Source organism: Nycticebus coucang, chromosome 23 (genome assembly GCF_027406575.1).
Source record: "Nycticebus coucang isolate mNycCou1 chromosome 23, mNycCou1.pri, whole genome shotgun sequence".
Taxonomy (NCBI): Eukaryota; Metazoa; Chordata; class Mammalia; order Primates; family Lorisidae; genus Nycticebus; species Nycticebus coucang.
In genome coordinates, this window is record NC_069802.1 from 16,910,121 (window position 1) to 16,922,740 (window position 12,620).

Below are 12,620 nucleotides of genomic sequence, written 5' to 3' on the forward strand. Positions count from 1 at the left end.
CAATTTAATTGGAAGAAAATAAATAACTTTAGGCAAAGGCTATGGGTAGATATTTCTTAAAAGAAGACTTACGAATGGTCAAAAGGCATCTGAAAAAAATGCTCAACATCACTAATCATCAGATATGCAAATTAAGATCACAATGAACTATCACCACACAGCTGGTAGAACGACTATTAGAAAAAAAATGAAAGATGTGTTGGCAAAGATTTGAAATAAAGGAAACCCTTGCACACGCTGTTGGTGGGAGTGTCAGTTAGTACAGATCGTATGGGAAAACATATGGTGGGTACTCAACAATTTAAAAATACAACTACCATATGACCCAGCAATCTCACTGTTGTATATCCAAAGGAAATAAATCAATGAGAAACAGATAACTGCACTCCCATGTTTACCGTAGAATTATTCACAATGTCTATGATGTGGAATCAACCTAATTGTCCATCAATGGCTGAAAGAAGAAAATGCGTTCACACACGCATACATGCGTGCACACACACACACACACACACACACACACAGGAATACTATTCCACCCTAAAGGAAAAAGGAAATCCTATCATTTGAGAGAATGTGGATAAACCTGGAGGAAATTAAGGAAAATAAGTCAGGCCCAGAGAGATAATCCTGTGTGATCTCACTCACATGTGGGGTATGCGGAGTATAAACAAAGTTAAACGCACCAGGACAGAGCAGAATGGTGGTTACTCGGGGCTGGGAAAGTAGGGAATTGGGGAGATATTGGTCAAAAGATACAAATTCAGAAAGAAGGCATAAATTTAGGAGATCTATTGTACAAGATGGTGACTCCAGTTAACAACGTGTTATATGCCTGAAAATCACTGAGAATAGATTTTAAGTTTTCTCACCACACACAAAGAAAAGATAAAATCTTTGGTAATGCATAAGTTAGCTTGAGGTCCATCGTACAATTTATACATATTTCAAAACATATTGTATATTACACACATATACAATTCATATAAAAGTAAAATTTTTTAAAAAGAATTGACCTTCTTCTAGGCTAAATACATTTTACAAAGAGGCTTGCATCTAACATAGAGCATAAGCTAATGAACAAATAGCTATCAGAGAACATTGAGAAAATATGTCTTAGCCAAAGTTCCCCAGTAAACACAGTCTGAGACAAAACCTTATGTGAGCACTTTCTGGGGTTGTCGATCCCAGGGAACAGGAGTGAAAAACAGAAGCAGGATAGTATATATATAAAAAAAAAAGAGTAATGATTTAAAATATGGCTATAATGGGGAAGATATTGATGTCAAAGTTGAACAATTATTTCATAAAATATAAGTAGAAAAATCCTTAGGCTCAGCACTGGTAGCCCAGAGGTTAGGGTGCTGGCCACATATGTTGCGGGGGGGTGGGGGGGTGGGGCATTTGGGTTCAAACCCAGCCCACGCTTGCTAAAACAACAATGACCACCACCACAACAACAAAATAGCTAGATGTTATGGTGGGTGCCTGTAGTCCCAGCTACTTGGGAGGCTGAGGCAAGAGAATCACTTAAGCCCAAGAGTTTGAGGTTCTGTGAGCTGTGACATCAGGGCACTCTACCCAGGGTGACACAGTGAGACTCTGTTTAAAAAAAAAAATAATAAAATAAAATGGAAAAATCCTTCTCACTTTATTTTAAATTGATATATAAATTCAATTTTATATTGAATTTTATATTTCTATTGTATAAATATTTACCTAACTCGAATTAAATATTATAAAAAGACATTTGCTTACTTTACTTATATCCATAATACAGGTAATTTAAATTTGGTAAAAATAATATTGAAATATTGAATCTTCTTCTACAGGAAACAGTCTTTAAATTCTGTTGTGTAAACAATTCTGTGTGTCAGAGATTTGGAGAGGTTTGAGAAGGAGGTAGGATTTAAACTTAGTCTTGAAGAATAATTGGAGAAGAGACAATAGAACTAAATTGCATGGATGGGTTGCTATTTTCTAGGTGCCCAAAATACAAAATCGCATTAAATTCTCATAGGTATCATGATTTCCAGTTTAATGATGAGGAAACTGAAGCTCAGATAAGTTAGTTTGCTCAAATGGCCTCAATCTACACCAGCCCCATTTTGAGTGCAAGCTTTTTAAGCCTAGCAACTGTGCTTTCCCCAAGACCTAATATAGTGAAGAGTGTGGATCATGGAGAAGATGGTTGAAATTCTCCCACCCTTATACTCCTAATTGGTTGACTAATATAAAATGACTCAACCTCTCTTTTCAATAAGTTTTCTTATCAGAGGGATAATAACACTTTTTCTTCAAGGAGAGGTTAAGATAATTAAATGAGGTCTTAGAAGTAAAATGCTTGAACAGTAACCAACACATAAGTGCCCAAAGGGTGTTAGCCACTATGTACTTGTAAGGAAAAGAGGAAGGAAAAAAAGGAGGGAAAGGAGAAGATAAAAGAGAAGAGGAGGAGGGGAGGAGGAAAGAGTCCCACTCTTTCAAATTGCCCCCTTCAGAGGCAGAGTGCATAGTGGGAACACATAAAGGAAGGCCAAGACACAGCTTTATCTGCTCTCTTACTAAAAAAATCTAGGAAATTGGGGCAACAGCAGATCATTTTGGAATAATTGTAGTCTAGATGGAAATTTCTAGGAATTTATACTTCAATGCTCTTGGCAGTAAATGGATTTTCATAGTTTAATTCTTATAAAGTCAATTTCCCTGTGTATTTTGCTTTCTAAACGCCTGAAGGGTTGCTCAATAAAAAATTTGTATTCTATGAATAAAACCTAAATGTGTTCAATGTATTAACTATTGACTACTTAAACTCTTTTAAGTGTCAAGTAAGCCTGTATTTATAAAACTGGAGAAAAGAATTTCAACTCACAGAGTTGTATATATACATATAGCATATATATTAGGTCTCGGTTAAAGCCTAGTGTCTAATGAACATTTAATAAGAGGTAGCTTTTGCTACTCAGACATCTTTTATTTTCTTCCACATATTAAGATCGATAAATCTTATAACCAATGTGTACATTTAATGGGGGAATGCTATTTTGCTTTTGCTTCCCGGAGTTATTATTAAATCATTGGTGTGCCTTACATTTATTTTCACATTTTAGAAAACGCTAACTCCAGAGATTGTATTATATTCGGTAACCACTGTATTTTCAAAATATCAAACAATGATGAATAGATTTTTAAAAGATTGACTATAAAATAATGAAGGCATTAAGAAATTGTTGCAGAGAGGCACCAAGGTCTCAATCCCAATTTGTTTATACAATCCAATGAGAGAAGTAATTGAAGAGCAAAGCAAAGGTTGACCTTCCAAGACATACCGTGACTGACTTGGTGTTTATAGCATGTTGTTCAGAGAAGTACTGAAAGATGGCTTACAGAGATATAAACAAGTGAGGAGGATATGAGGAATCCTTAGGGAGAGAAAAACAACCACCAAAGTATGGACCTAAAATGAAGCCAGGAAAAGAATCACATTAATAAAATCCCTGCTATAGAAATTCACAGGAAAAGACAAGGAGGATGGGAAAATGTCAAGAAAACATCTCGGAGATGGAAAGGAGGCTGGCAATTAAGTAGTTCAAAAGAAACTGGAGATTAGGTGTCTCTGTAGCAAGTTATAACTGTGTCAGCGTTTAACTAGGGAAGGCCCAGGCATTTTGGAAAGGCAGGTACTTTGGGTGAAGACAGTAACCGAATCTCAAAGGCTTAGTTAGGCTCCTAGGAAGCCTCCCTTATTTTGGACTTCACCAATTATCTCGCGCTCATAATAAGGTCTGCACTTTCTCTAATTGCTTGACTTCTGTCAACAGGTATGGGGAAAGAATAAGTACATTTCACCTTTTAAGGAAGAGAATTTCAGGTACAGCCCCTGGCAGGTGTTTATTACGAACATAAAGGCCCGGTGCGCTGTCTCATGCCTGCAATCCCAGAATTTTGAATCTCTTGAGGTGAAAAGGTCAAGGCCAGCCTGGGCAATACAACAAGGCCACACTTCTGTAATTTTTAAATTTTTTTTTATTAGCTGTGCGTAGTGGCTGTATCTGTAGACCTACCTATATGGGAGATTTCATTGAACCCAGGAGTTCAAGATTATGGAGTGCTGTGATCGTATTGGACACTCTCGCCTGCCAGTGTGACAGAGCAAGACTTCGTCTCTAAAAATGAATGAATAAATGCAAAAATAAATAAGAACTTGGTCCATGAACTCATTTGCAAACAGGATTATGCAGGCACTTAAGTGTTTGAGGTCCACAAGGATTCTCTGCGATTCTGTTTTCCTCTTTTTGGAGGGGTGGGAGGGAAGAGTGGTTCACTGTGTTACCCCAGCTAGTCTCAAACTCCCAGCCTTAAGTGATCCTCCCCACTAAGCCTCGGAAGAAACTGGGATTACAGGATGAACCACCGCGCCCTCCCTCCTTTTCTTTAGCTGTCTTTTAATTGCTTTCATGAGCAGAGTGTTAGGTCCAATCTCACAGGGGAATTGTTCTTCTGGATCTAAAAATCTCAGGTGCAAGGAGGAGCAAATTTACATAGAAGCGGCCTGGGGAAATTAGCGCCCCAGATGTATCTAAGTGTGGGAAACACTGAGGTAACGAGGAAAGTACTTGCAAGGGTGGTGCTAATAACCGCTCGTTTGACAATCAAGCCCTATTAGTGAGCGCCCACCACCGACCCTCCGGGAGGAGCCGGGAGCGGGTCAGAGGGGCTGGGCAATGCCCTCGCCGCTTCCCAAGCCCGGCTTGGCCGGGCGCCTCCGGGCCGAGGTGCGCCAGGTGGCGAGGGTGCCAGGTGCGGCCAGTGCGCAGCCGACTGAGTCAGTCGCCCAACTATGCTGCAGAACCAGGGCAGCCGGCTCGGCCGCCCCCTCGGTTGAGCTCGGGCCGCCCCCGCGCCGGGCGCCGGCTCCCCGCCCCCGCGGGCGGAGAGGAAGCGGCTGAGGCGCGGCGCGGGCGCGGCGCTTCCGGGGCTGCGCGCGGATCCCGGGCCCGCGCTCCCCGCCGCGCTCCCCGCCTCCAGGTGCGGCGCCACCGCGCTCCCCGCCGGCCGGGGAACAGCGCCGCCCGCGTGGCCGTAGGCCGGCAGCAGACGCGGCCGCGGGCAGCCTGCGCGCACCGCCGGGAGGAGGCCCGTGCCCGGGGCGGGCGGCGAGGACCGATCACCCGGAGCAGCGAGAGGCGCGGGCGCGGGGGCTGCCGCTCCGCCTGGCCTCGCTTTCCGAGCGGCGCGGCCGGCGCGCAAGGCGAGTACTCGGGGCTGCGGGTGGGCTGCGGCGGCGTGGCCGGGTCCCGGGCGGGAGGACGGTCCCCGGGCGCGCCGGGGCTTTTCGGCACTTCTCGGAGGACATTTCCAGAACGCGACGTGCTGGGCTCTGGTTTCTGCCCCTCAGATTTCTCTCCCGCGTGTGGGCGTCTAAAAGGAAACCAGAAGCCGGTGAAGTGACGCGAAAACTCTCCTGGGATTTGACCCGGGAAACTGACAATCCCGACCGACAGCTAGACGCCCCCTCCTCTCTTTCTCTACACCCCGCAAAGAGCCGTAGCGAGTTCCGGGCACCAAGTTATTTACTCGGTGGTGGTAATGACTTTGCCCGGTCTGTGTGCGCCCCCGCGCCCTGCTTGTTATGCACTTTAAAACGACAGGCCTGTTAATTAACTTTAGTTACAACCGTTTGGCCTCCACCTGCCTGAACCCAGCACCTTCCCCGGGGACCTGTGGGCAGTGAGTTTGCCAGATTCATCTTCCTGCTTTACTTTTGGAGACAGTTCTCTTGGGAGAAGCGGTGTCCATCCTATTTAGTAAAGTAAGTTTTATTTCATTCTGTCTTGTCTTTTTGAACCCTTCTCCCACTTCCTTGAGGCAGTTTCAAGGACTTATTTTGATTTGGGGAAGACTTTGTGAAATTATATAACCTTTGATAATTAGAGGAAAAATCCAGGAGACTAGTCAGCTGCTTTGTATGAATAATGACATTTTAAGGTTGTTGCAAGTTTGGTGATGTAGCAACATTTTTTTTTTTTTTTTTGCAAGCTTGTCCTTGAAGAAGTGCAGCCTTTGGGTTAAAAAAAGTGTATTGAAAGAAAGCTATTTTTAAAAGTACATTTAATCGGATGTCATTGTTATTACCAATAGTAGTATTGTACTTACAAGCTCAGTATTGATTTCTGCTCACTTAAGCTCTCTCTACACCACACCCGCGCAAGTTTATGGAACGTTGCCCGTAAGTAATTGGAAGACGGAGTTTATGACATTTTAAAAAAGGAAGCTAACTATTTTTAAGTGGAAAAAAAGGAAATTTCTTTAAAGTCTTATTTGGGACTTTCATACACTTACAGGGTAAATACGTTAAGGAAAGATTCTCATGACATTCCACTGTTTAACTATGTTTGTAGAAGAGAAAAAAAGTGGGTCAGAGAAGTAGGGTAGAGCCTAAAGTGGAAATATCTTCCTGGCTTCTTTCCAAACATATATTTAACACACACACATTTAAGGTGGTCCTAACACCAAGAGGGTTTTATTTAGCATAGACTTGATTTGTCATTACTTAGAGATTTATGTAACAGTGTTCCTGGAGGATAAGTTGGAGGGCTCATTAAAACTTATTTATGTGGGTGTGCTTGTATGTGTTGGTATTTTTTTCTCTGTAAGCCTGTCAGATTTTAGGTGGTTTGTCTGTGAAAGGAAAAGCTGATGGTACATTGAAGAACAAATTCTTATTTTTCTGATAGCACTGCAAGTTTCTCACAGTGTGAGGTATGCATTTAGTACTTTTCAGAGTTACTACTCTAAGTTACTATGGTGAAGTAGAGAACTCAGATTACAATGAATTGCAGTTTTCTTCAAAAGGTTTACATTAGCACATTGAAATTATGACATTTTTTAAAGCCCGCTTTGAATTCTGAGTTATAAACATCATGATATCCAATAAGGTTTTTTGTTTGTTTTTTACTTTCTAACCTACCTCCCCGTAACACTGAGCAAGTTTCGTGAAAGTCTATAAAAATGCTAAATGATGGCCATCCCCTTAGTAGCCTTCTTTTAACACACATTTCCTCCTCTCTCTGTAAATTTTTTGACTCCTTTATTGGGCCCAGTCTTTGCACATACTACAGTGTAGGGATTTTTGGAATTCTCTGTAAAGTATTAGGTAGAGAAGTTCTGAATGTTGGAAATAAGTCTTAGCTTTCATCACTTGATGTATGTGAGAATAGAGGCTATGAGATACCATCTTTACTTTTCTTTTGCCAAGTCCTGGACCTGGTGGTTTATTTTTTAAACATTGGCCAGATTAAATATATAATGGTAGTTAAGCCATTTTGCTTCTTTCTTTCTTCTTCAATTGAAATTGAAATAAGTCAAGGGTATTGTCCTCATGATTGTTACTAATTAGAAATCCGACCTGTGAAATTTTGTTACAGTTTCAACTCAGCCCAAGCTTGCTTCTTTGCCCATACTAGTCAGCAAACAAAAGGAGTCCTGATAGGGAAGGGAGTAGTCATTTTGCTGGGTGGATTCCGGCATAAAAACTACCTTGAACAGGTAGGGAGGCTTATTTTTCTTACACCATTTGTGTACAAAAGTGAATCAGTAGGTGAGGGAATGAATACTCAGGGAGGGGATGATGAGACAGTCTGTCTTCCCGGATGGTTCTTGCAAAAATAGGATGCAAAACACACAAACTCTGCTGGTTACAATATGTAGGTGTAGGAAGAGGGAAGAATGGCTTGATCTTTTGGAGTGGGAGAGATGACTTACCTGGGAAGAGCAGAAGAGAAATGTGGTCTCCATTTGCTTATCAGATGACTTGGTCTCATGCAGGTGGTGATGGTGAGGGGAGGGGCTGCCCACACTTAGGCACTGAACCCTGTGGATCCAAGCCCTCCCCGGCTGTCTCCAGCCTGCCCTTGCCCGGGTCAGTTTTTGCTACTTGTTGGGTCCTAGGTCTGCGGGCTATTCTGCTTTCTTGTGGCTTCCTGAAAACATTCCTCTCTGCCCCCTTTCTGGTATTCCTCTTGCTTCAGAAGCCTCACCTGCTGGTTTCTACCCACACCTCCTGGAACTGCTCTGAGAGCGCCTTCATTGGTCATTCCATCCTCAGAGCACCGAATTGCTGTGGGATTTTGCTATATTCCTGTAGCTGTTTGAGATTTTCAGAGTTCCTAAGTATTCATGAAAGATGATGGTGCCACTTCTCCATGTAATTAAAGATAAAACAATACCAAAATATAAACCATGTGAATGTCAACTTCATAAAATTTGTTTTTTGTATCATTACCATGTAAGTGGTTTTTGCAATGATTACTCCGCAAAACTTTTTTTTTTTTTTTTTTTTGGGCGTACCTTCTTCACTGACACAAGTAGTAAAGAACTGATCGCTTACATACATGTCATTTTTTGATCTAACCCTTTGCATTTTAAACTCATTGTATCTTCGGTCTCTTTGTAGCTCCCTCAGTGCAGTTCTCAAATGAGATAATAGAGGCTCTTATCTTGAACTGCAAATATTTCCCCCTATTATCTCGGGGTAGTGTGCCTTAAATGTTTATTGAATGAGTAAATGTAAAGAAATGGGCTAATAATTTAAGAGACATTTGCTGAGATACCCCTTTTTAAAAAACAAAAACAAACAACAAAAAGATACTTTGACAATTACTGAACCAATAGGAATAAGCTCTCAAACTCAGTTGGAAAAGAGGTCAGGGCGCTATTTATAAATGCAAAGAGAGGAAACGTTCACAGTAGGCTATTTTGAAACATCTGGTTGTTAGTCTAAAAATGTGACTCTTACATGCAGAGAAATGGTGGAATATGCATTTGTATGAAAATTTTAAAATTCTGTCTTTGTTAAAAACTACAGAAGATGAAATTGTGGTCTTGTTTCCTAAGAATTATAGTTCTGCCTTAGAGAACTCTCCATTAGAAAAACAATTCTCAAACCTCAGTCAATGAACTTAAAATCTGGATGGAGAGCTTGACAAGGAAAAGATTTACTGAAAGCTACAGATTATAAAACATTTAATGGTATCTAAAATACTTAAATCTAGCTATTATCGAGGCTTCTAATAATAAGTTCTTATACTAAATAAAAGAATTAGTATTCCTGGCCTTCACAGGATGTGGAAATGGATATTAAGTTCTAGATTTTTAAAAAGTTGTGTTTTTCTGATTGCACAATAAATAAAACATAAAACAATCTTTATTCCTTGATTCAAGCCATGAAATGATTTTGCCCAGAGCCTGGCTATATTCGGGTTAAACTTCAGTTATTTTTCTATCTAATAGATACTAATTTAATCTTTATTGCTTGCCAGGCACTGTTCTAAGCTGTTAGAACATCCTTTGAGGTAGATGCTGTTATCATCCCTGTTTACAGATGAAAACCGTGAGGCGTAGGAAAAGAAAGGAATTTCACAAGGCTGTGCAAGTAGCACGTAACAGATCTGAGATCTCTGGCCGTCACCATCCTCTGTATCCTAGGTTTAAAGTCTTCAGATGAAGTCATCATTTTTCACAACTCTAATCACATCTGTGTTTTACTAAATCAGTGAAACTATGCTTAATGCTGTTACGTGACTGTGGAATTATTAGAAGAACAACGTACAGTACTAATTTGAAGGAATGTGGTGTGACAGTGTTGGCAGAAGAATGCCATTCAAACCAAGTGCAGAATGATCAGGTACAAACAATAGCTTAGTAATAGCCAGCATTTATTGTACCCTTGTAATTTGTCAGGTACTGTTTTATATGAAGCCTATCAGGGCGTATCTACCCGTGTAATGTGAAACGTAGTATTAACAACGACTGGATACTTTCCAGACAGCCCTTGTATACCTTACATAGGTTGCTTGTTTCATTCTAGCAGAAAATACTATGTGCAGTGTATTATCATTAAACAAGCGAGGAAGCCGAGCTTCAGGGAAGTTCAAGTACGCTGTTAAAAAGTAGGGAAGCCTAGGTTGGACTTCAGGCATCCTGTTCTCCAGGCTATTCTCTGCATGGAATTAAGAGTAGACTGAGAAAGGGGGGAATAGTGGAGGAAGCTTCATTAAAATATGAACGTGGTGTTACCGTAGCTGTCAGACTTGACTTGGCCCCCAAAGGAGAGAAGATAGTCCAGGGAGTTCAGTTCCCTTTGTACAGAGAGTTCACGTTGAGTAAAAGTTGACAGGCTGGCCCAAATCTTCTGGTCTCTCTTCCTATCTCCATTTTTTTTTTTCTATAGTAGTAAAAAATTTATAAAACTTACTATCTTAACCATTTTTTTTTTTTTTTTTTTAGAGACAGAGTCTCACTTTGTCACCCTCAGTATAGTGCTGTGGCATCACAGCTCACAGCAACCTCCAGCTCTTGGGTTTAGGCAATTCTCTTGCCTCAGCCTCCCAAGCAGCTGGGATTACAGGTGCCCACAACAACACCCGGCTATTTTTTTCTTGTTGCAGTTTGGCCGGGGCTGGGTTTGAACCCACCACCCTTGGTATATGGGGCCGGCGCCCTACTCACTGAGCCACAGGCGCCACCCTATCTTAACCATTTTTAAACATACAGTTCAGTAGTGTTAAGTATATTTACATTGTTGTGCAACAGACCTCCAGAACTTTTCTATGCTGTAGAACTATAGCTTTATACTTGCTAACCAGGGGTCCTGATCCTGCGGCCCATGGGCCACATGAGGCGGTGTGATTATATTTGTTCCCGTTTTGTGTTTTTACTTCAAAATAAGATATGTGCAGTGTGCATAGGAATTTGTTCATAGTTTTCTTTTTTTTTTAAACTATAGTCCAGCCCTCCAATGGTCTGAGGGACAGTGAACTGGCCCCCTGTTTAAAAAGTTTGAGGACCCCTGCAACAATCCCTTGCTTCTCTGCCTCAGTCCACTTTCTAGTTCTGTGAATTTTTTTACTTTATATACTCGTGTAAGTGGAGTCCTATAGGATTTGTCCTTTGTGTGCCAGGCTGTTTCTCTTCATGTAATGACTTCGGGTTCATCTTTGTTGTAGCAGTTGACAGGATTTCCTTCCTTTTAAGGCTTCTTAGTTTCCCATTATGTGTATCCCCGTGTTTGGTTTATCTGCCCATCTGCTCATAGATCATCTGGGCTGCTGCCACAGCTCACTTCCTTTGTATCACATTTAAAGTTGAGCCTTTAAAATCATGGCAGGTCTCTTTTGCATCAAGATCTTGTCAAGTTTTTTTTTTTTTTTTTTTTTACCATCACCTTTGACAGCTCACGTGCCAGTGAATATTCATTTTCATTATATTTGATTTTGGCTTCATGTTGTTTGCTTTCAATTCTACTAAAATCCTACATTCATTATCTTTCTAAATAATAGATGCAAAATAAATTTCAATAAACTAAGTTCTAGATGATTCCTCTATGCAGTAATTACAAAGATGTTCTGCCTTCATTTGTCATTGGCTTTTGAATCTCAGGCAATTACATGTGGGTGGATGGGTGTAGGCGTCCATGTTTAGTCACTTAGGTGGACACGTACACCCACGATCAAACTGAAGTGATGTATGGAACTTGGACTTCCAAGGACAGGTGTCTTTAAGCCGCATTCCCCTCCTCTGCATGTAAGTGCTTATGCACAGCTGGACAGGGAAGGGAGAGGATGAAGTGTTCCCTACCTCTTTACTAGTCAGCTGTGTAGCTGGTAGGAGGCATCCCGGTGAGCAGTGCAGGTTGCGGAATCTGACCCTTGGCATTTTGTCTCCACTGTTCATCTATTGTGTGGTCTTGTGCATGGGATCGTCCTCCTAACACAGCTGCGAGGAGTGGATGAGCTCTTACACAGATAGTTTGTAAATGCTGCACAACTGTTGGCTGTTACTATCAGTGGAAATCTGAGGGGGAGTGAAAGAGGTTGGATGTATTTTGGTGGGGGAAGGGGTAGTGGTTATGACAGACGACAGGGGCAGGAAAGTCAAAGCCTGGGGATGACCACAAGAGAGATGGCCAGATTGAGGGAGCAGGGGTTCGCGTATGGGGTTCACTGGGGGGTGGTGTTGCCACCTGCTGTGATAGGTGAACAGATAGCAGAGGATGCCAAATGACTAATCTTAACACTTTTCTTGAGGCTAAGCACTTAGCCTAGAGTGATGAGCTAGCAGTCCTGACCTTTTACCTTTGCAGTCTGCTCTAAACTTGAGGATGGCCAATATGATAATTTCTCTAAACCATTTCCTCTTCTGCATGTTTGTGAGGAATAGTGAAGTTGAACCTGCTGTTTTAATGAACAGTTGCAGTGAATAATCTCTGTTAATTAAGGAGTTTGCTTGATGTGTCAGTAACATAATACTTGTTTCTTGGGACTACATCCTGTACAGCAGCAAAGGTGGACTTCTGTAAGACCTGTATCCTGTACCAATTAACCCAGCATATTATCCACATGGAACCCTCTAATTTCCCAAGGAGTTAATCTGTTTCTCCATAGTAAGTTTATTAGCAAATTGAAGGCAGGGACACTTTCTCCTCTTTTATCACTTATCGTTCTAGGCACCGTATGGGGAGCTGATTATAGTTATAAAGAATCAAGGGAATAAAAGTTATATCTGAGCTTTCTTTATTGGGTTCCACTGTAGGACGTCCTAAATCACCTTTCCTATCTGCT

The 12,620-nt window shown here is 41.4% G+C and overlaps 1 protein-coding gene across 2 annotated transcripts in view; it reads left to right on the forward strand.

Annotated features, from left to right (window-relative positions):
• The first annotated feature begins 5,750 nt into the window (after positions 1-5,750).
• ARAP2 (ArfGAP with RhoGAP domain, ankyrin repeat and PH domain 2) overlaps positions 5,751-12,620 on the forward strand; it is a 187,804-nt gene continuing 180,934 nt past the window's right edge. For both annotated transcript variants that reach the window (XM_053578074.1, XM_053578076.1), the window contains exon 1: positions 5,751-5,812. The gene's annotated coding sequence lies outside the window, so the exon portion shown is untranslated. The remainder of the gene's footprint in view (positions 5,813-12,620) is intronic.